Source organism: Heptranchias perlo, chromosome 1, assembly GCF_035084215.1.
Source record: "Heptranchias perlo isolate sHepPer1 chromosome 1, sHepPer1.hap1, whole genome shotgun sequence".
Taxonomy (NCBI): domain Eukaryota; kingdom Metazoa; phylum Chordata; class Chondrichthyes; order Hexanchiformes; family Hexanchidae; genus Heptranchias; species Heptranchias perlo.
The window spans coordinates 121,984,100-121,991,420 of record NC_090325.1 but is presented as its reverse complement, the minus strand read 5'-3'; positions in this window follow the sequence as shown (position 1 = coordinate 121,991,420).

The following is a 7,321-nucleotide window of genomic DNA, read 5'->3' as shown; positions in this document are numbered from 1 at the left end:
GTGACCATTGATACAAGGATAATTTTAATGACTTGAAGATTGGGAGCACAGCAAATCAGGAGCGATGTCCATTGCAAAGCATTTTCTGAACCAGCTTTCTTCGAGTGAGATGCAGTACCAGGAGAGCAAGTGAACATTGACACAATAGATACAGTACAGAATGTGGTTAGGTAGTGACTCCCCTACACAAAAATATACAGAGGTCATTATATTACTATTACTTAATGGGAGATTGGAGGAAAAATTATTTGGCTGAGAATGATGATCCTTAGGGGAAGATGTGTTGATCTCACTCTCCCAGTGAGAAGCAATGTTAATTTAAATGAATGGAAAATCACAAACTGTTGGTCCCTGATTTCCCACAGATGGTCCTTGCCAGCAACATACCTCACCCGGGAGCACCCAATCAGGGAATTAGCCCTTTAGAGACCATTCAAATAGCATTCAGCCACAGATTTAGTTACTCCTTCAAGGAATTTATCCCATAAAATTCTCGAGCACTTCCCCCAACAGAGATGTAGGGCTGACTGCCCTGTAATTTCATATCTCGCTCCTGTTTAAGTATGTCCAGTTTGAATCATGCCTTTAATCAAATCATTGATTCATCAAGAAAATCACTTTATTGTAATATTATTGCTTAAATTCTAATGTATGAAATGTTTCCCAGTAAAGGAAGATGCGAGACATGCAGTAATGTATCCAGTTCTTAATTTATCAAATTGTATGTGGGTCATAGTTACAACTGCGCAAGGTGTTTTATATTTCTTTATTTCAACATTAGAGAGAATAGACATCAGGTGTCATGAAGTATGAGAATGTGATAACTAAGGTCGTACACATGAGGGAGTTTTTATAGAGACATGCAAGCTATAGAGAGAACATTTTACTGTGTATAGTTCCTGTGCGAGAGAATCTCATAGTCCCTACATGCTCCAGCAGAAACTGTTGTAAATGTATGTTACAGTCGAGTACTGGAATATTAGGATGTATTTCACTGAGATTTCACACATTTCAGTTGTTATTACAGTAAGGGCTGTATTAAATCAAATGCTGTTATAAGGAGTTTAGAGGTATATTAGTTACAGCTCACAAAGCCCACACTTTGGTTAACGAGAGATCTAGCTGATATTTCTGCAATATTAAATGGCATAATTAAGGTAAACCCATAATATTGCTAGAAGGCCAGTCAGGACGGCAGAATAGGAGAACACGGCGGAATAGTTCGATAAGGGTCGTTTTCGGGCGGGGTAGCGTGATGCACTAGTACCCAGCGCCCGATGGCCCCTACGCAGGCCACATGTGAACTTCATGCTGCCTGCTACTTACCATGACATCTCCGTGCAGCCAGCGCCACCGTGCTGAGAGGCTGCACGGAGAATGAGGAAGTTGGAAATGGGGCCTGCACAGTGCACGTCATCAGCAGCCTGCAGCTCTTAAAGATGCAGGTGCACATTTCAAATGGCAGGTACACAGCTTACTAGGAGAAGGGAAAGAGGGCCAAGAGGATAGCAGGACCGGCACGAGAGAGGGCTCCATGCTTCTCCGATGATTCTCTGGAGGCCTTGGTGGAAGGCGTGGACGAAAGGAGGGCCAACATGTACCCGCAGGGTGGCAGGAGACCCTCCAGACTGCAGCTTCGCAGGCATTGGCAGGCTGTGGCGCAGGAAGTCAACACCAGGAGCATGACACCACCTACGTGGGTGCAGTGCAGAAAGAAGTTCAATGAATTGACACAAGTGGTCAAGGTGAGTGAATGCAAGTGTCAAGTGGCACATCCTACCAATTGAATCACTGCTCCATGCATGTTCAGTTTTTATTTCAGATTACAGCATCCACAGTGTTTTGGTTTTGTTCTTTAACTCTTGTTATTCTAAATATATTCAAACCTTTTGTATAGCTTACAGCAGCAACAGGCAGATAATTGATTGTGATAGGTGGTAATATGTTTATAAGTGTAGATTTTAAATATTTAACTGCAACCTCAAGGACAATTTTTTTTAATGTCAAAGATCATCTAATCAAGTCCTTACTGTGGAGTGGCGTTGATAGTATATCTTCCTTTTATTTTTACACAACTGTTAATGACGGACAGTAAAACATTGATAAGATCAAAGCCCACCTAATTTGATGCTTTTTAATGTTTTTCCCCAAGCAAGTAGCAAGAGATGAGCTGTAGAATAATCCAGTTCCAGATCTTACACCTGACTCACTGGGGAACCCCTCAATGTATTTTTAACACTGATCTTTATCACTGTTTAAAGAGAAAACACAGACCAGACAATGGGACTAATGTCTATGATTTACAAGAAACATCTCTCACTTTCACTGGTTGTACTTTATAGTGTGAATTTTTGGACTTAAACGCTCCAAGTTTGGAAAGAGTTGCAATAATGTAAATCTAAAGGCTAGGAAAGGATTTACATTTCTCCAGCACCGTACAAAACCTCAGGATGATCAATACAGTACTTTTGAAGTGTAATGTAGGGAAATCTAATTCTAAAGTTGGTTGCAGTTGCAATGAATTTTCAACCTGATGATGTAGCAGCTCCAACTCAAGAATAAAAATAACTTCAAATATTGTTCCACCCACAGAGATGTTTTCTTGCATGTCTGGTGCATTTTTTTTTTGCCTTCTTTACTGTTTCCAAACAAATTTTCTTTCAGAAATAACAAAGCTAAGACAGTGCAACTTAGATATATTAGCCAGTAAATAATTGTCAGCGTGATATCATATTTTTCTCTCTGCTGTTTTAATGCTATAAATCTTTATATTTTAAATGGGTTAACTTTTTGATTGAGATACAGGAGAGAAGAATTTGCTAAACGCTCATTAAGTGTTCACAGGATAACTTCATCAATGGTAACTTCTAGTCTTTTTTTATTATTTACTCTCAGGATGTGGGTGTCGCTGGCAAGGCGGGCATTTATGGCCCATTTTTAGTTGCCCTGAGAAGGTGGTAGTGGGTCTTCTTTTACCACTTGCAGTCCATGAGGTACTGTATTTTAGCGGTTTGATACAACTGAGTAACTTGCTAAGCCACTTCAGAAGCCAGTTAAGAGTCAACCATCTTGGTGTGGGACTGGAATCACAGATAGGCCAGACCGGGTAAGGATGACAGGTTTCCTTCCCTGAAGGATATTAATGAACTATTTGGGTTTTTACGACAATCCGATAGCTTTGCAAGATTTTGTATTCTCAAATTGCCATGGTGGGATTTGAACTCACGTTCTCTGGAATGGACTATTGTCAACTGTTCTCAACGAGTGACCATTGATACAAGGATAATTTTAATGACTTGAAGATTGGGAGCACAGCAAATCAGGAGCGATGTCCGTTGCAAAGGATTTTCTGAACCAGCTTTCTTCGAGTGAGATGCAGTACCAGGAGAGCAAGTGAACATTGACACAATAGATACAGTACAGAATGTGGTTAGGTAGTGACTCCCCTACACAAAAATATACAGAGGTCATTATATTACTATTACTTAATGGGAGATTGGAGGAATAATTATTTGGCTGAGAATGATGATCCTTAGGGGAAGATGTGTTGATCTCACTCTCCCAGTGAGAAGCAATGTTAATTTAAATGAATGGAAAATCACAAACTGTTGGTCCCTGATTTCCCACAGATGGTCCTTGCCAGCAACATACCTCACCCGGGAGCACCCAATCAGGGAATTAGCCCTTTAGAGACCATTCAAATAGCATTCAGCCACAGATTTAGTTACTCCTTCAAGGAATTTATCCCATAAAATTCTCGAGCACTTCCCCCAACAGAGATGTAGGGCTGACTGCCCTGTAATTTCATATCTCGCTCCTGTTTAAGTATGTCCAGTTTGAATCATGCCTTTAATCAAATCATTGATTCATCAAGAAAATCACTTTATTGTAATATTATTGCTTAAATTCTAATGTATGAAATGTTTCCCAGTAAAGGAAGATGCGAGACATGCAGTAATGTATCCAGTTCTTAATTTATCAAATTGTATGTGGGTCATAGTTACAACTGCGCAAGGTGTTTTATATTTCTTTATTTCAACATTAGAGAGAATAGACATCAGGTGTCATGAAGTATGAGAATGTGATAACTAAGGTCGTACACATGAGGGAGTTTTTATAGAGACATGCTAGCTATAGAGAGAACATTTTACTGTGTATAGTTCCTGTGCGAGAGAATCTCATAGTCCCTACATGCTCCAGCAGAAACTGTTGTAAATGTATGTTACAGTCGAGTACTGGAATATCAGGATGTATTTCACTGAGATTTCACACATTTCAGTTGTTATTACAGTAAGGGCTGTATTAAATCAAATGCTGTTATAAGGAGGGTAGTGGTATATTAGTTACAGCTCACAAAGCCCACACTTTGGTTAAGGAGAGATCTAGCTGATATTTCTGCAATATTAAATGGCATAATTAAGGTAAACCCATAATATTGCTGGAAGGCCAGTCAGGACGGCAGAATAGGAGAACACGGCGGAATAGTTCGATAAGGGTCGTTTTCGGGCGCGGGTAGCGTGATGCACTAGTACCCAGCGCCCAATGGCCCCTACGCAGGCCACATGTGAACTTCATGCTGCCTGCTACTTACCATGACATCTCCGTGCAGCCAGCGCCACCGTGCTGAGAGGCTGCACGGAGAATGAGGAAGTTGGAAATGGGGCCTGCACAGTGCACGTCATCAGCAGCCTGCAGCTCTTAAAGATGCAGCTTACTAGGAGAAGGGAAAGAGGGCCAAGAGGATAGCAGGACCGGCACGAGAGAGGGCACCATGCTTCTCCGATGATGCTCTGGAGGCACTGGTGGAAGGCGTGAATGAAAGGAGGGCCAACATGTACCCGCAGGGTGGCAGGAGACCCTCCAGTCTGCAGCTCTGCAGGCATTGGCAGGCTGTGGCGCAGGAAGTCAACGCCAGGTGCATTGCACCACGCATGTGGGTGCAGTGCAGAAAGAAGTTCAATGATTTGACACGAGTGGTCAAGGTGAGTGAATGCAAGTGTCAAGTGGCACATCCTACCAACTGTAGCATTGCTGCACACATCACACTCCCCCTCAACCACCCACCAACAAACACTGCCCATCCATATGCAATGCTGCTCTCGGATTGCTGCATCTCACCTGCACATAGTACCACACTTGCAGGCCACATAACCACCACTCACAGGTCACACAAACTGGAAGCTATTCGACCATGACAGGCACATCACCCACACACCTTGCAGGACACTCACTGACACACTGACCTCTGTCTTGCCGGAGAAGGTGGTGCATAACAGCCGGCAGCAGGAGGGACCTGAGGGTTGATGGGCTTACACATCCTAACCCCCCCCAGAGGAGACTGTGCTCAGGATCGTTGGGCAGGCCGTCACTGCAGCCGTGACAACATGCCATGCTGGAGGTCCCAATGAAAGGGGTCTCTGCCTATCTAATGCTCCTTCTCCTTTCCCACATCTCTCTCCTCCCATAATCTTTTCGGAATCACGTGCTGCAGATGCTGTCAGACCGCACATCTTACTTGCTCCTCTCTCCACTCCACAACTCAACCTGTTTCCCTTTGTCATCGCAGATACCCAAGAACACGTGGCAGCAACATCCGAGGAGGAGGAGGAGGAGGAGGAGGAGGGGGATGCTGAAGCCACACCGTCACTCGATCTGACACTTGCTTCCACCAGCTCAGAGACTGATACTGCGCATCCTTTATAGGCTAGGTTAGAGGAGGGATCTGCACGTGGTGAGACACCGAGCACAAGTGCGCAGGAGCCGAGGCAGGGGGAACGGATACCACAGGTGCCAGCTCACCAGAGGGCGAGGTCGCTCACTAGTTCTGCTGCAGAGGAGTCAGGTGAGGACTTCGATGGGCCATGTCACAGAAGACGGCTGATGGGCGTACACCACCAAATGCTTGGGGCACTGGAAAACCTTCCAGAAAGCCTGCGCACAATGAGAAGGGGCATGGAGGAGTCCAGCTCCAGCTCCAACTTGGCGCAGGGCTTTGTGCAGAGCTTGGAGCCTATCCTTTCCGACATGGAACGGGTGGTCACCTCCATCAGCGCACATGTGGAACCCACCATGATGCAGCATCTGATGACTGATGTCACAGCTTCCATTGCATCACAAACATCTGCCATCCAAGATCTGACTGCTGCATTTGGAGCTCAGACTGCTGCCTTGGAAGCTCAGACTACTGCTATCGTGGCTCTGGGGACCACTGTGGAAAGGGGCTTCCAGGGCATCACAGCACTCCAGCAATCCGTTCTCCAGCCGATCACCAGGAGTGCTGAGGCGCTGCCCTGGGAGAGTGGCAGTGGCGCCATGGCAGTCGGACCTGCTGTCCTCTCTCAGGACGACAGCATTCCTGTTCCCACCCCTGCCACTCCCCCAGTGCCCCTGTTGTTGCCTATCGGCCAGCCAGGCCAGACTGATGCAGCCCATGATGAGATGGTGCTGTCTGAAGCCGGGCCCTCCAGGCCCAGAGCTGCTCGCAGTCGTCCTCCAAGGCCATCTGGACGTTCCTGCATTGAAAGCCAGCAGCCTTCCACCACCCATGCTCCAGCCACCGGGGAATCACCTCATAGGAGCACTAGGATAGGTAAAGGCACACGAACAAAAGGCACTAAGGGAATGTACAAGGGTGAATAGTTCTGTTATGTTTGCATAATTTCATTTATTCATTGATAAATGAAACTTTGAATTTGCATTTGGTGGTGGTTTTTATTTATGCAATGAGCTGAGAGGGACACCAATGTACAATCAGATGGAGAGCGATTTGATTGCCTTGTGATGGGAAAGGTGGGGAGTGTAGGACTGTTGGTGAGTTGGGGGATGTAGTTCCAATTATTGATAGCGGGCACGGATCAGGCGAGCACGCACAGCCCTTGCGGACAAGGCGTGTGGTTCCTGCTGCACCCTTGCGTCTTCCTCCACTTCCTCTTCTGGCTCTACCCCCTCCTCCTCCTCCTCCTCAGCCTCTTCCTCCTCCTGCTCCTCCGCCTCTTCCTCCTCAGCCTCCTCCTCCTCCACCTCTGGCTCAGGGTCTTCTCCAATCATTGGTGGCAAAGGCTGGTCCCTCATGATGGCGAGGTTGTGCAGCATGCAGCAGACCACCACAAATCTGCCCACCTGCTCAGGGGAGTACTGCAGGGCTCCTCCAGAGCGGTCCAGGCAGCTGAAGCGTTGTTTGAGGAGGCCTATGGTGTGCTTTACGATGTTGCATGTGGCAGCATGGCTATCGTTATAGGCCTGCTGTGCACGTGAGTGTGGATTCCTGACTGGTGTCATGTGCCACGGCGTGAGGGGATAGCCCTTGTCGCCCAGTAGCCAG